We start from the raw sequence: 15,991 nt of genomic DNA on the forward strand, positions 1-15,991 counted from the left end.
CCTGTCAAACACAGGCTCAAAAGGCACTCTTGCGTGAGCCCTTGTAAATGTATGCTATTGGCTTCTTTAAAAATTTTGGTAGAAGGCTGGGCACAGTGGCTCATGCCTATAATCCTAGTCCTTTGGGAGGCCGAAGTGCCTTGGACTGCTTGAGGCCAGGAGTTCAAGACCAACCTGGACACCAAAGCAAGGCCTTGTCTCTACAAAAATAAAAATAAAATAAATTAACCAGACATGATGGCACATGACTGTAAGTTCTAACTACTTGGGAGGCTGAGGTGGGAGGATCACTTGAGCCCAGGAGTTTGAGGCCGCGGTGAGCCATGATTACACCATTGCACACAGACTGGGTGATAGAGTGAGACCTTGTCTCAAAAAACAAAACAAAACAAAACAAAACAAAACACCTGTGGTAGAAATGTGAGCATTTAAATCTTTCACTACATTTTGGGTTCTGGACCCATTTTCTCCCATGTACATTTGAAGCTGATAGTTGAATAATTACTTGACACTTAATGTGATGCTGTACATTTTTAGACATGCTATTTTAAATGTCAAATCAATATGAATTTATTTGTCAGTCTTTCCTACAAGCATGGATCATAATAAACTCATCTGCGATTCATGAGAATGTAAAATATACTCTCATGGGAACTTTATCTTAATTCAATATTATTGGTCTTTTAAAATGAAACATTATCTGTTTTCCCTTTTGAACAGAGTTCATTGGTAACTGTTCATCACAGAAGAAGCATAATATTTTTCACGTTTTTTAAGCCTTTGACAAAATCAGGGATGAAATCTGGTTATGTGTTTATGATGCCAAAACATCTGGATGAATTAAAAAAGGGGAAGAGGATGCTGTTCAATGACTAGGCTGTTCGGTCCAAGTACTACTTGCCAACATCTGGGTGTCTGGCACAAGAGAGTTGACAGTATGTCCTTTTCATTCACATGTTATGGCTTTGTATAGATAGATGGTTTCTAACTAAAGACAACTTAGATGCCTCTTTGATTAGGGAATATACCAGAAGTTTAAAGTGGAAGTGGTGGGAGGAAGAGAAAATTACAGCAGAAGACATTCCTAAAAAGGTTCTGCCACTGCCATAGAGTCGTAGTCTGAGCAAAAGCCAGAAGTAGGAATGTGCAAGATTTCTACATTAAAGTAGTACTGGGAGGCTGCAATAATGTTATAGAAAATTGTGGCTACTATACAAATCATAGAAAGGGGGAAGAGAAATCTTTAATGTACCACTTATCAGAAAACTATTTAGTCTAAATCAGCACTTATTAATCCATGTTCACTGTAGACTGATGTGGTGCCCCCAAGCATGATGGTTGGGAAAACAATGATTTGATCATGAATTCAGCAGTCCAGGGCCCATGTGGCAGTCACATGTATTCTTAATACACTATTCAACTGTAGCTCAGAATTGAGTTGGTGGACATTCACAGCCTCAGCGTGAATGTGGGGAAAACCAAAAAAGGGGACTTCCTTCTATAAAACCAAACCCAAAAAAGCTCAGTAGACAGGCTGAAAATCAGCCTGGGAGAAAAGAGCTTTCAGTACACCTTTTAACACTGAAGATCACTAGAAAATAACCCAAAGTTCTGGAAGGAAGGAAGGAAACAGGCAAAGAGAAAGAGCTTCAAAATTATTCTCTCCATTCCCAATCCCAGAGTAAATCAGGCACCTTTTGAAGTCGAGGCTATGCTGAATAACCATGTTGCAGTTGACCAAAAAATGGGTATGAGAAGGTAGCAACCAGCTGCTGTTCACCACTGAAGCTGGTTCAAGAATAAATAATTTTCAACAGTCGTGGGAAAGAAAGGCATACTACAGAAAGGATTTACAAGGGAGACACAAGAAGCTTCCTTCTTGGAAGCCCTTATGATCAAATTCTAGATGAAAGAACAATTTCACCTTCATGACTGATAAGTTTGTTTGACTAGATTAATTAACTGTTTGTTTAGAGTGACCAGATAATTTTGTCATTACAGCTCAACCCCTCCTGAAACTAAACATGATCTAAGAACTCAGCAGAGCCATCTCTATTTTGCTGGACGACAGCATGTGAGATTTCTATTTAGCCCTCTGCTTTTTGGATCTACAGCAGTGGAGAGTCCCCTGAGATCCTCTGTGGGCATATTCAGTTCACCTACGTACATGAGATCTGATTTCAAGATAAAATATTTTAAAAAACACTTCTGAGCTGCTACTTCTCAAATATTGTGGTTAAAAGCAGTGTTGATGTTCTCGTCATTCTTTTATGCAATCAAATAGGTAATCAGAGTTATTAAAATATATGTATAAATTTCAATGCAATTAAATATTATTTTTACTTTGAAATTTTAAAAAAGGCAGAAAGCTTGTAAACATTTATTTTATTTTTCAACTTGAATTGACCCTTGTGTTTAAAAAAAATAGGTTTTCATTATGGATCTACAAGGGACTCCATGTTTCATATATTTATGTACCTTGTAGGAATTCAGTAAATATAATTCAGCCTTGAATCCCATCAGTTTCTTTTCAAACATTGTTTAATGTAGGCATGTGTTTTATTTAAATATCAATGTAGATATTTTATGGCATCCTGCCACATATAACTTGCAATGTTTCTCCATTGGATCAAGTTTGTATCTTGTTCAAGTGAAGAAAAACAACTAATGGTTAATTGGGGGACAAACACACTTCACACACTTCCAATACTCTGTGGTAAACAAGCGAGCTGACTCAGTGTCCTTGGTGAAATAAAACTTTCTCCTAGAGCCAGGAATCAAATAAACACAGGATGTATCTTTGCTTCTCAGCCTTTTGTTTTCAGATGGAATCATGGTCTGTAATGACCCGACTGTCTGACTTCTTATTTTTCCTTCCTTCCTTCTTTCTGCTGTTCCTCCTCTCCTCCCTCCCTCCCTTCCTCCTTTCCTCCCTTCCTCCCTTCCTCCTTTTCTCCCTTTCTACTTTCTCCCTTTCTCCCTTCCTTTCTACTAAACTCTCAGCATAAGGCTTCTCATGTTTCTGGCTTTGAAGGTTGAATACCTGTTACACAAGGTAACATGAGGAAAAAAAACAAAAAGAGATTGAATAACCTTAAGGGTATGGTAAACTAGATTTTAAAAAATTGACTGTGTGAGATTTTATTTACTTATTTTGGCTGGAGCTACTGGCTGCTACCATTTGCAAAGGGATGATAAATTTCAGTCATACCCATCTTTTTCATGGTAGCAAGCCAACTTGTGGCAGACCTAAGTGGCAGAGACAGAACAAAATCCCAGATGTTTTGACTCTCAGTCCAGTGCTGTTTCCACTGTTGCAAGCAACCTCATCTATTGATAAAATATTGTGGCATTTCAGGTGTAAACTAATGAGGGTTTCCTAAACAACATTTTACAGAAAAACAGTTAACAAAGGATCTTTTGTCAACTAAGTCTGAATATTCTGCATAAATTAATAAAATAAATACTGCATATTCTGTATTTCCTTGGAGATTTGCAGTGCATTCATTCACATTTTAAAGGCTCTTAGAAGCCATAAAGAACCCTGTTCAATTTTCTTTAACTCAAAATGTTCCAACTTCTTTGACTATGGATCCTTTTTAATCTCATTGCATACCTATTAATATCTTCTAGGGTTCCACAGTGCACATTTTGGGAAACACTAGTAAAATGAATCAGGAATATGTGAATTAAAAAGTACTTATTCTTTGGACACTGCTTAAAAAGATATGATACCCCTGGTACTGGAATCCAACCATTCTGGTTTCCTAGCCAATTCACACTCTCCCCACTACATACATCACACAGTTTCCTCATGGACTTTCTGCTTCCAGTTGCTAACTGTGCTCAGATTTCTCTAATTAGCTACTCTTGAGCCAATTACCTGGCAGAGCAATGGTTCTTAAAGTGTGGTCCCTGGACCAGAATCATCAGCATCACCTGAGAACTTATTAGAACTGCATATTTGTGGACCCCACTCACTTCAGACCTACTGAATCAGAAACTCAGGGGTGGGATATAGCAATCTGTGTTTTAAGAAGCCCTCCAGGGGCTTTTGATGCACCCTCACGCCTGAGAACCACTGATCTTCTAAGGCAAGGCTTTAAATCACTTTTCCTATACCTGCTATTATTTCATCCTTCCTCTTACCATTCAGAAAACAGCCAAGACAAAGTAAGGTACATCCTAGCGACATGTGCCTGCATAATGGTCTCCTCCCTGTCCCTCCCCAGGATCTATGCCAAGAAGCTGCCCCACAAACTCATTGCAAAGCTGAGACTTCTTAAAGGTACCAGACCTTTGTCTCTGAACAATAAACACATTTTAACACACCTAGGTTTGGAAGGATGGTTACATACTGAGCTCTTCACAATCCTATCAATCAATAACAAATATCACCTCAGTGCCTATTTAGTACAAAGCATTGTGCTCCATGTCACGGGCTTTCATAGAAAAACTTGATGTGGGTTCCTCTGCAGTTTGGGATGTTACAATGTCATTGAAGAGAGATAACGATCATATCAAAAATCGTCCAACAACACAAAGCAGTGATTAGGAAGTGCCAGAAGAATGCTACTGAACAATATGCATCCAGACTGTAAAGACAGATTGTTGAAAGAACATTCCGTTGAGAAGTAGAGAACATGGGTTTTAGCCCTCCCTCTTCCAGTTAATAGCCCTGTGGCCTGCGGCAAGTCAAAATCTCTGCGGGTTTTAGTTGACATTCTAAATCAAGTTGTAAATTAAGAGTAATATTATAATACCATACATCCCCAAAGGCAGGGAATAGAAACAGATGCACTCTTAAGATACCTTTTAGTCTAAGAACTATGATTCTAGGAAGTTAGGAAGTCTCAAACTGAATTCTGCAGGTGCAAGCAGGGATGCCATTGGCCATGGTCCTAGAGAATGCATGTTCCAATGCAGGGTGGCCAGGTCTTCTGATTTTTCTAGAGAAACTGGAAATTAATATTTTATGTGAAATTTGTCCACTTAAATGTTTTACCAGCTAGTTCTAATATTTTAATTGGGCCAAACCAAATGTGTCTGTAAGCCAGATGTGGCTTGTTAACTTTGTTAATTGGTAACCTCTGGACTAGACAGAGGCCATGTAAGTCTTCACTGGAAAGGTGGGACTGTGGGGATTTCTGGAGAGGTTGAAAAGAAATGGTGGTATCAATTTAATCATTAATATGCCTCATCTCAAAAACAGTCAATATTTTTTTTCTCTTCAAGTCTTTGTTTAGTATTACACAGGCATGGCTGTAGTTAATTATAGACTGCTTAGATCCCTTCTCCTTAAAGCTTTCCCCGACCACCTCAGCCCCAAGTGCTTTCTCCCTCCCTTGAGTTCCCATAGCAATTCTTTTCCATGCAATTCATTTGGAAATTAATCATACAGTGCCCTGTGGCATCTTTTCTGTTGTGGTCCTGAACTGCCATTTAAATATGTTCTAATTATTTAAGTTTCCACATGTTTGCATCTTCTCTTCTGAGTTACAAAGCTTTTTGAGAATAGAGGTTAGGTCTTATTCCCCCACAGTGCCTGGCACAGAGGAGAAGCTTGATCTGTTTTGAATTTAATTTCAAAGGAGTGCAGGAGCAGGGTAGTGTACCGTAGGGTACATCAGGTGATTTTAGATCTCATTCTTTCCAATACAATTTGTCCTCTTTATTATATGTGAACTTATAAATGTCTATTTAATAATAATAGCTTCAAGAAAATTCAAAAACAATTCACAGAATGACAGAATATTCACAAACGTATCTGACAAGAGATTTGCATGCAGAATATATAAGAACTGTTACAGCTCAATAATAAAAAGACAACCCAGTTTTAAAATGGGCAAAGAATTTGTAGGGACATTTCTCCAAAGTAGACATAAGAATGGCCAATAAGCACATGAAAAGATACTCAACCTCATTAGCCATCATGGAAATGCAAATCAAAACCACAATGAGATACTACTTTACACACAGTAGGATGGCTATAATAATAAAATAAAATAAAACAACAAGTGTTGGTGAAGATGTGGAAAAATTGAAACCCTCATTCCCACTACTGGAGGGAATTTTAAATAGTGCAGGCTCTTTGGAAAATAGTTTGGTGGTTCCTCAAACCATTAAACATAGTGTTACCATATGATCCAGCAATTCCACTCCCAGATATATACCCAAGAGATTTAAAAACATACCTTTACACAAAAACTTGTAAATGAATATTCATAGCAGCATTATTCATACTAGCCAAAAGATAGAACCAATCCAAAATGTCAATCAACTGATAAAATGGAAAAAAAAAGTGATATATTCATATAATGAACTATTATTCAGCCTTAAAAAGGAAGTAAGCTCTAATACATATACAACATGGATGAACCTTTAAAACATTATGCTATGTTCTCACTTGTAAGTGGAAGCTAAACATTGGGTACACATGGACATAAATATGGGAACGACGGACACTGGAGACTACTAGACGGGGGAGGGAGGGAGCTGGGCAAGGCCTGAAAAACTACCTATTGGATGCTTACTCTCTGGGTGATGGGATCAACTGCACCCCAAATCTCAGCATCATGCAATATACCCATGTAACAAACCTGGACATGTACACCCTGAATCTAAAATGCAAGTTGCAATTTTTAAAAAGACAGTTATGCTAAGTGAGAGAAGCTAGTCATAAAAGACCACCTATTGTATGAGTTCATTTATACAAAATGTCCAGAAGAGGCAAATCTGTAGAGACAGAAAGTAGGTTAGTGATTACCTGGAGCTGGGAAGGGGGAGAGGGAGCTGCAGGGATGGAAATGGCTGCCAGTGGGTATGAGGTTCCTTTTTGGGGTAATGAATATTTTCTAAAAATTAGATTATGGTGATGGTTATACAACTCTGTGAAATACTAAAAATGACTGAACTGTACACTTTAAATAGGTGAATTTTGTGGTTTTACAGTATGTGAATTATATCTCAATAAAGCTGTTTTTAAAAGCTAATATTTGTATAGCACCTACCATGTGCCAGACATTCTTTTAAGTGTTCTGTATGTATTAACTCATTTAACCCTCACAAAATCCTAAGAGGTAGGTAAGTACTTTTATTGTTTCTATTTGACAGATGGAGAAATGGAGGGATGCAAATGTTAAGTAATTGCCTGAGGTCTCACAGCTAGTTGGTGGTGGAGCTGGGATTCAAATTCAGGCCATCTGGATCTAGAGTGTTATGTTCTTCAATACAGTGCTACATCGGAACTGAATAGTCAACACTTGTTATTTTTCTATTATTCTGCTGGAACTATGATAGAGTCTTAGGCTTTCAAAGTGTCTTCTCTGCACAGACTTGGGCTACACTAGATGTGAGTGTGGGGAAAGCTGGTTAGCAAATAAACCAAACAAAGGAAAGAGGCAACAGAATAAGAAAGAGGAGTGAATACATAGCCATTCTGATTCCCCAGGTGTTTTGCACCTCTTTATTTTGCCCATTTCAGGAAGGGTATGCACCTTGCACCTAATATGAAAGATACTATGTCCAATGAGCTATGGTGGGGGGTTGGGCAAATCCTTATAGAAAAGCTCTTATAGTGACTCAGCCAGCCACATCTGTCACCTTCTGGAGGATGGTGACCCAGTTCAGAGTGAGCCATGATACAGAATGGAGATGACTCACATTTTCCTCTGGATTCCTAGGAACAAACAGAGTATCTGCCTGGATTCCCTTGATCCTCAAGTTCCAGAAGATGGCTGGGTTCATTCATTCAAGTAAAAGTATTTATTAAGTTAAATGCAAAGGGATACAAAGTTGGCAATAAAAACCATTTAGTGAGTGCTTACTATGTGCTAAGCTTTATATGTACTAAGTTATTTAACTCTTAAAATATCCCTGTGAGGTAGGTACTCTTATTATTACCCTCATTTTATAGATGAGGAAACTGGAGCTCAGGAGGACTGAGATCATACAATTATGAGCAGAATCAAGATCCAAACCCAAATCTCTCAGATTCCAGTGCTTTTTTCACTATAGTATACTGACCCCAACAAATGTTTAATGAGCCCATACTTAACACCAGGCACTATGGGGGAGAGAGTAATACAACGGTTCTGCCCTCAAAACACTTTAAACCAGCTTGGCAGACAAGACACAGACACAACAAAAGTTAAGTAATGCTGTAATAGTGCTATATAATAACACATGTATATTACATATACAAGTAGGTTAAATATATGATAACAGTGAAACAATAGAAGAAATGATGATGTATAATATTTACTAACATTTGCAATGTGTCAGGTTCTGTCCGAAAGGCTTTACAAGTATCATCTTATTTACTCTGTTTTATACATGACGAAGCTGAATCAAAGAGAGGCGAAGTAATTGGCTCAACATCACATAGCTTATAAGTGGCAGAGTAAGAACTCAAACCCAGGCAGTCTGCCTCCAGAGCCCATCCCTTTAGTTGTTATATTGTTTTGCCATGATAAGGATGGTGCTATCATAGGGACACGGAAAAATGCTATGAGAGCTCAAAGGAGGATTAATTAATTCTATCTGGAACAGTCTGGAAAGAGTTCCCAGAAGAGGCAATAGTTGCGCAGGGTCTTAAAGGAGAGTAGGAATTTACTGGCGAGATAAGAGTAAGGATGTCCTAAGGAGAAGGAACAGCTTGTGCATGAATTTCTGCAAAGGCTTGATTTATCTGAGGAATGTTGGAAAGTTCAGTATGACTGGAGTTTAGGGTATGTCAGGATTGTGAAGGGGTGGGGAGAAGCAGTAAAAGTGGAAGATGAAACTGGAGTGGTAGACTGAGTAATAAGAAAGTGAGGACCTTATATACAGTAGAAGAATTCATTAAAATGAGCTCTAATATGATGTCTACTGTAAGATTCTGCCCCTTTTTATTTACCCCTGATTTGGGAAAAGGCCCCTTTCCTCTCTCCAAGCTTGGGAAATGAATTTTGCTAAGCAAAGATAGGAGTTCTTGAAGGGAGGAGGGTGTGAAATGTATACTCTTTGGAAAGGAGATGGGCCATGGTGGAAAAGAAGACTGTTGTGGGCAAGCCTCCTGGGAAGAAGACCCTCTTATATTCAACTGAGGAAGGGACAGATAACCTTCTCCAATCTACCATCAGGTTGGGTGCAATCTTAAGTAACTCATCTCATATACACGCACTCTGGGAAGAGGGGTGGTTCTGAGATGAGGAGGAAAAAGCTATTAGTTGGCTTTTTGCAAGAGTTTCTGATCCCAGACTTAGCTCCTTAGTCGTCTCTTCATCCGTGGGTCTAGGGGAACCCTTTGATTCCGCTCCCACTGCATCATGTAAAACTGAGTGAGTTCTACTGTACCTTATAGGCCATGGGTCACCAAAGAAGGTTTATAAGCCAGAGAGTATAGGAAGCTCAATATTGGGGCAGATTGAAGCCTCAACTAGAGGAAGGAAGAAACTAATCAGAGGCAGGAAGCCTGGTCCAGCTTAAATGACATGGAATTCAATTAACACAGTGGCCCCATGAGTGGAAATGGGGAGAAGGGCTTTGATTCAGGCAACCCTTCTGGGGTAGACTTGTAGGAATGGGTGACAAATTGAATGCAAAGGAAAAGGGAAGGAGAAAAACAGAGGACTCTAAGAGATAACCCACTAATTTGCCAAACTAATGACCAGTGGGAGGTTTGTTTTTAACTCATCTACTTTTAGTGTGGCCTCCTAATGCAGGGAGACGGCCTTGGTTGTCAGACTGCAATGATATATCAAAACCAGCTATGAGTTACACCCTTCCTTCCTATTTCCTTTCTACTTTTCCTTTTAGTTTAACCCTCAAATCTATGGTTCTCCACTTCATCCTTTTTAGTTTCTCTTCTGCTATTTTAAGAAAGGGAATCAGAAAGTATTAAAGTGCCATTTTCACAAGCTTCATCCATGTCTCCCAGATCCTGGCTGCCTTTGTTTCTTATTGTTGTCGGTGGTGTTTGGGTTGCTGGGTTGTTTTTTTTCCTGTACAATTAGAACATTGCTTATTCACCCTCTGTTCAATAAAGTTCATCATGACCCATTGTGCTCTTTCTTCCCAGACTTGTATATAATTATCTTGTGTTTGTGTGTGGTTTGTTTCTTCTATGTTTTTTTCCACATGGCCTTCTGAATTTTCACTAAAGTATTGAAAAACAAAGAGAGAATTCTGGCCAAAGCATAGGCCTGGAGTGAATAAAGAATTCTTAGGAAAGAATTTTTAAAAATACTATCAACAGCGTAGATTCAGACTTAAATCAGATTAATCTGCCTAAAATGCACCTGTTTATTTTATTTTTTTTTAATTTTTATTTTAGATTCAGGGGGTACATGTGCAGGTTTATTACAAGGGTATATTGCATGATGCTAAGGTTTGGGCTTCTATTGATTCCATTACCCAGATAGTTTTTGGAGTCCTTAATGTCTATCGTTCTCATCTTTATGTCCATGTGTACCCAAGGTTTAGCTCCCACTTATAAGTGAGAATATGTGATATTTTGATTTTTTTGCATTAATTTGCTTAGGATAATGGCCTTCAGCACATCCATGTTCCCATAAAGGACATGATTTTGTTAATTTTTATGACTGGGTAGTATTCCATGGTGCAGGTGTACCACATTTTCTTTATCTAATCCACTATCGATGGGCACCTATGTTGACTCCATGTCTTTACTATTGTGAATAGTGCTGTGATGAACATACAAGTTCAGGTGTCTTTTTGGTAGAATGATTTATTTTCCTTTGGATGTATACTCAGTAAGAGGACTGCTGGATCAAATGGTATTTCTATTTTTAGATCTTTGAGAAATCTTTAACTGCTTTCCACAGTGGCTGAACTAACTTACATTGCCACCAACAATGTATAAGCATTCCCTTTTCTCTGCAACCTCTTCAGCATCTGCTGTTTTTGACGTTTTGCCATTCTGACTGGTGTGAGATGGTATCTCATTGTGGTTTTGATTTGCATTTCTCTGATAATTAGTAATGATGAACATTTTTTCATGTTTGTTGGCCACTTGTATGTCTTCTTTTGAAAAGTGTCTGTTCATGTCCTTGGCCCTCTTTTCAGTGGGGTTGTTTTTTGCTCGTTGACTTAAGTTCCTTATAGATTCTGGATATTAGTCCTTTCTCGGATGCATAGTTTACGAATATTTTACCCAGTTCTGTAGGGTATCTGTTTACTCTGTCGATAGCTTCTTTTGCTGTGCAGAAGCTCTTTGGTTTAATTAGATCCCACTTGTCAATTTTTGCTTTTGTTGTAACTGCTTTTGATGACTTAGTCATAAATTCTTTGCCTAGGCTGATGTCCAAAGGGTATTTCCTAGGTTTTCTTCTAGAATTTTTATAGTTTGAAGTCTTACATTTAAGTCTTTAGTCAATCTTGAGTTAATTTTTGTATATGGTGATAGCTAGAGGTCCAGTTTCAATCTTCTGCATATGGCTAGCCAGTTATCCCAGCACCATTTATTGCAGAGAGAGTCCTGTCCCCATTGCTTATTTTTAATCAACTTTGTCAAAGATTACTTGGTTGTAGGTGTGTGGCTTTGTTTCTGCATTCTCTATCCTGTTCCATTGATCTATATGTCTTTTTCTGTACCAGCAACATGCTATTTTGGTTCCTGTAGCCTTGTAGTATAGTTTGAAGTTGGGTAATGTGATGCCTCCAGCTTTGTTCTTTTGGCTTTGGTTTACTTTGACTATGTGGGCTCTTTTTAAATTCCATATGAATTTTAAAATCTTTCTTTAAATCTGTGAAAAGTGACATTAGTTATTTGATAGGAATAGCGTTGAATCTGTAGATTGCTTTGAGCAGTATGGCCATTTTAACAATATTGATTCTTCTGATTAATGAGTATGGAATGTTTTTCCATTTATCTGTGTTGTCTCTGATTTCTTTCAGCAGTGTATGGTAACTTTCCCTGTAGAGATCTTTCACCTCTTTGGTTAGATGTATTCCTAGGTATTTAATTTTTTTTGTATGACTGTTGTAAATGGATTGCATTCTTGATTTGGCTCTCTGATTATGTTGTTTTCCTACTACAAAATTTTTTACTGCCCCTTCAAGACAATGGAAGGAAGTTCAAGTTTCTAATCCTTGTGTGTTCTGTCCCGAACACAATTTTGCGACCTTAATTCCTACTACTGTCCTATGTGTAGCTACATTTTCCCATGTCTGTACCTTTATGCATACTATCTTTCTCACCCTGCCCCATTCCCATCTGTTGAAACACCAACTGTACCAGAATGCCTGGGAAATCTGATGGGGATAAGGAATCAGACCCGTGTTTCAAAGTCAGATTTGCTGCTTACTGACTGAGAGATGTTGGGCAAGTCATTTCCTCTCGCAGAGACTCAGTTTCCTCATCTGTAAATAAGAATTATAATAATCTCTTCTGAAAGTTGTAGCGAGAAATAAATTATATGATATATATAGCTACATCTACCCAGCACTCATCAAATGGTAGATGCTCAATAAATTATTAAATTGATATGTTTAGGGGATTTGAAAAGACCATTCAAAGGCCATCCATGCATTTCAAATCACAAATCCCTGAATTTTAGTTCATCAGTACTGGGAAGTCTGTCTAAATGAAAAATGGTCCTTTTTTGCTTCCCCATTTACCATTGCTTTCCTCATCCCTCAGGAGTATGTTTACATGTGCATGTGTGTGTGAAAGAGGGTATGTATGTGTTAGAGAGGGCTGGGTATTTACTTTGGCAGCCACATTTCGGAATGAGTTGAAAAAACAAGGCTTGTTTTTAAAATACATAAAATCACAAGCTTGGGAAGTTGAGTCACTTTAAAGAAGGCCCGAGTGGATCCAGAAAAGAAAAATAGGACTGAGCAGAAAGCCACGAGAGGCTGCCATGTTCTCTAGTTCTGAAGTCACAATTTGTCACTGAGGGAAGTCTCTTAAAATGAAGGTAGCAGCCTAACAGAAGACTTCTGTGACTCAGAATTTCAAAGAATATGAAAAGAATAACTAAAGGCAATATTTTTTTTGTTTTTCTCTGTTCCCCATGGAGAAAGAATTAATATCAGATGAAAATCAGAATCTCACCAAACCATTTACTAAGAAAGTAGGCCAAGTAAAGACTCTCCTTGAAAACTATAGTAGAAATGGAAAACAATCAAGAATGGAACACTAGAGAGCAATTGAAAGGTACAATGAAAAGCAGATGGGGGTGGTATGATAACGAGTATCACGAAAGAGCTAGCATGTTCTTTAAAAATCAGGGAAAGGTCTCCAAACTTTATTTGAGTAGTGAGAAAAATGGTGGGACCAGACGGCCAGAGTGAGCAGGCCCCATGGAGAAGCTGTGCTTGCTGTTAGGAGAGGTTAATGTTTCACGAGACTGGCAGAGGCAGCAGTAGGCAGCAGGGGTGGGGGTGGACGGGTGTCCAGCAGGTGCCATTTCAGTGTCTTCTCCATGGAGAAGCTGTGTTTGCTGTTAGGAAAGGTTAATGTTTCACAAGACTGGCAGAGCCAGCAGTGGGAAGCGGGAGTCGAGGGTGGACGGGTGTACAGCAGGCGCCATTTCAGTGTCTCTAAGGACCATTCAAATGAAATTGGTGGCATGTGTCTTGGGCATTAAAGAATGAATAGGCTGATGAACAGAGATCTCTGTGGCAGGTAGTTAATTCCAGATGGAAGAAACACTGATGCTAGAAAATATAGGGTGTGTTCTGAAAACAAAGAATGGTCGTTTGGCAGAAGCTAAAGCTATGTGCAGACGAGTAATGGGAAAGAAGGTGGAAAAGAAAGATAGGCAAACATATAAACATAGAAAGCTTTGAATGCCAGGATGAGGAACTAGTACGTTACTCATTAGGCAAAAGGGAAACTTTAAGGATCTTTTGCCAAAAGCTGCGGTTTAGAGAGATGACTGGTAGCTATGTTTAGGATACTTTGGATATGGGGAGATTGGATGTGGAGTGACTGTTTAGGAGGCTATCGCAACAGTCAAGGAGAGAGTGGATGAAGAGCTGAACTAGGGTACTGCCACAAGGGGTGGAGTGGAGGGAGAAATGTGAATGAAAATAAACATCTATTAAAATAAGTAATTATTCAATGAACTTCCATGACCTACTTTTTTCCTCCCTCCAACATTAAGGACCTTCCCATACCCAAAGATAGGTTATGATAGAAATATTTCACATTTATAGCACCACAGCTGAGCCTTGTAGCCAAAAAAATGGGCAGAATAATACAAGATTTATGTAAGATTTCAAAATGAATGTCCACAAGGAAATCAGGATCTTGAAGAAAAGGACAAAAGAGGAGAGGTTTTCAAGATGGAGGTAGATATTAAAATTCAAACTCCCTGTACAAATCAAAAATGTGTGCAGATGTATGGCTTATGCAATCTAGTGAAAAGAGAAGTTATGATAGCAGCCCAAGGCCAAATAAAAAGTAATTTTTCAAACAAAAGTAAAAGAAATGTTCCACCAGACCTGAGTAAGAAAATACTGTGCAGCACATGGACATGGGCGGGGATTAGTACATAACGGTTCCAACCTTTTCCAAGTTAATTACTAGTTTGATTGGAGTGCTTTTTATTATTAAAAAGAAAAAAAGAAAGCCAAGAAATTCTGTGATTTACTGCAATGTTCCCTTAGTTCTCATACCATTGTTTCTATGTTGCGTAAGGGACAATGAAGTTCCTGGAAAACTGTAGGTATCGGTGTTACGCTATTCTGGCCATTTCACAGAATTTTAAAGAGGTGGGATGGTGGGGTTTGCAGACAAATAGAAAGATATTAAGGTTGTTGCTATTCCAAGTGACTAATGCATATAGCTCTACTGGGCAGGAGTGAATTTTATTCTTAGTCCTGATCTCATGAAATGTCCTTGTGGGTAAAACACTCAACTAGCAGGATTCCAAGATTGGACTTGGGCAGTTATCTCCTGTGAGCATCTTCAAGGCTAGGAGAAAAGCTTGAGGGCCCTGTTCTCCTGGAAAGTTTATTGTTATTACTATCTACTAGTGATCCCACTCCACTTTCACCCACTGCCTACCACTACTGCAGTGCTGTAGTTAGCAGCATTAGAGTGGGAAGTGGTTTCCATGCCCCTAGGTGGGTCTGGCAGATTTGGCTATTGGTCCATTAAGTGCTCAAGGAAAGGCAAATGATCCAATGTCACACCATCACCACTCCCAACGGCTTAAAAACACAACCAACAGTTAACATTTATGGAGGGCTTACCCAGTGCCAGATACACTTGACATGCCTCCTTCCCCACACCCCTGCAAGGCAGGTACTATGATCATACTCTAGATGACAGAACAGTCGCAGGGAGGTTTAAGTGATTTGTTCAAAAGCAAATAGCTAGCTAGTAATTGCCAGAGCCAGGATTTGAACCCACATCTGTGTAATTCTTTTCATTACACTTCACCTTCACTAAAAGAGTTTCTTTTTTGTTTTCTTTTGAGTGTTGGTGCTGCCTCATAGGGCAGAGCATGTTTTCAGTGTCCCAGATGATCATAGCACCATGACTTTCTCCGAGTCCTCTTATAAAATTCTTTCTCATTTGAAGCCTCTAAGGTGTCATGTTAGCTACCTTGGGATGCTCCCTTAACCCAGTAGTGCTAATAGAATAGAGCCATGGAGTATCAGATGAAGGCCATCTGGTCCTGTGCATCAGCTCATGCTGACGCCTCACTCTGACATCCCTGTCTGGAGGCAGGCTAACTTCTGCTTGCAAACTACCAGTCAAGACCAGCTTCCTGGACATAAGGCCATTTCATTTTGCACTGGGCCCTGCAAATTACATAGTGATCCTGCGTCTAGTGATGAGAAACTCATTAGCTCAGGAGGCAGCCCATTCCATCTTTGAATTGCTGTCTCTTAGCAAAGGCATCCTTATGGTGTAAAGAAATCTATTTATCTGCAGTTTTTTCCCACTGGCTTCAGAGACAAAAAGATTTGGGAGAAAATGTCTGGTTCTGCAACCTCCTTACCATGGTTTTAAGCAAGTCATTTAACCTTT

At 38.9% G+C, this 15,991-nt stretch overlaps 1 long non-coding RNA gene across 2 annotated transcripts in view; it reads left to right on the plus strand.

Annotated features, from left to right (window-relative positions):
* LOC108583674 overlaps nt 1–15,991 on the plus strand; it is a 107,694-nt gene that overhangs the window by 47,647 nt on the left and 44,056 nt on the right. The window contains exon 3 of one of the 2 annotated variants that reach the window (XR_001898498.3): nt 2,002–2,365. The exons of the other annotated variant lie outside the window; for it this stretch is intronic. This is a non-coding gene — a long non-coding RNA (uncharacterized LOC108583674). Of the gene's footprint in view, nt 1–2,001; nt 2,366–15,991 lie in introns of those variants that run through there. 2 annotated transcript variants of the gene reach the window in all.

The sequence above is a fragment of the Papio anubis genome, chromosome X (assembly GCF_008728515.1).
Source record: "Papio anubis isolate 15944 chromosome X, Panubis1.0, whole genome shotgun sequence".
NCBI lineage: Eukaryota > Metazoa > Chordata > Mammalia > Primates > Cercopithecidae > Papio > Papio anubis.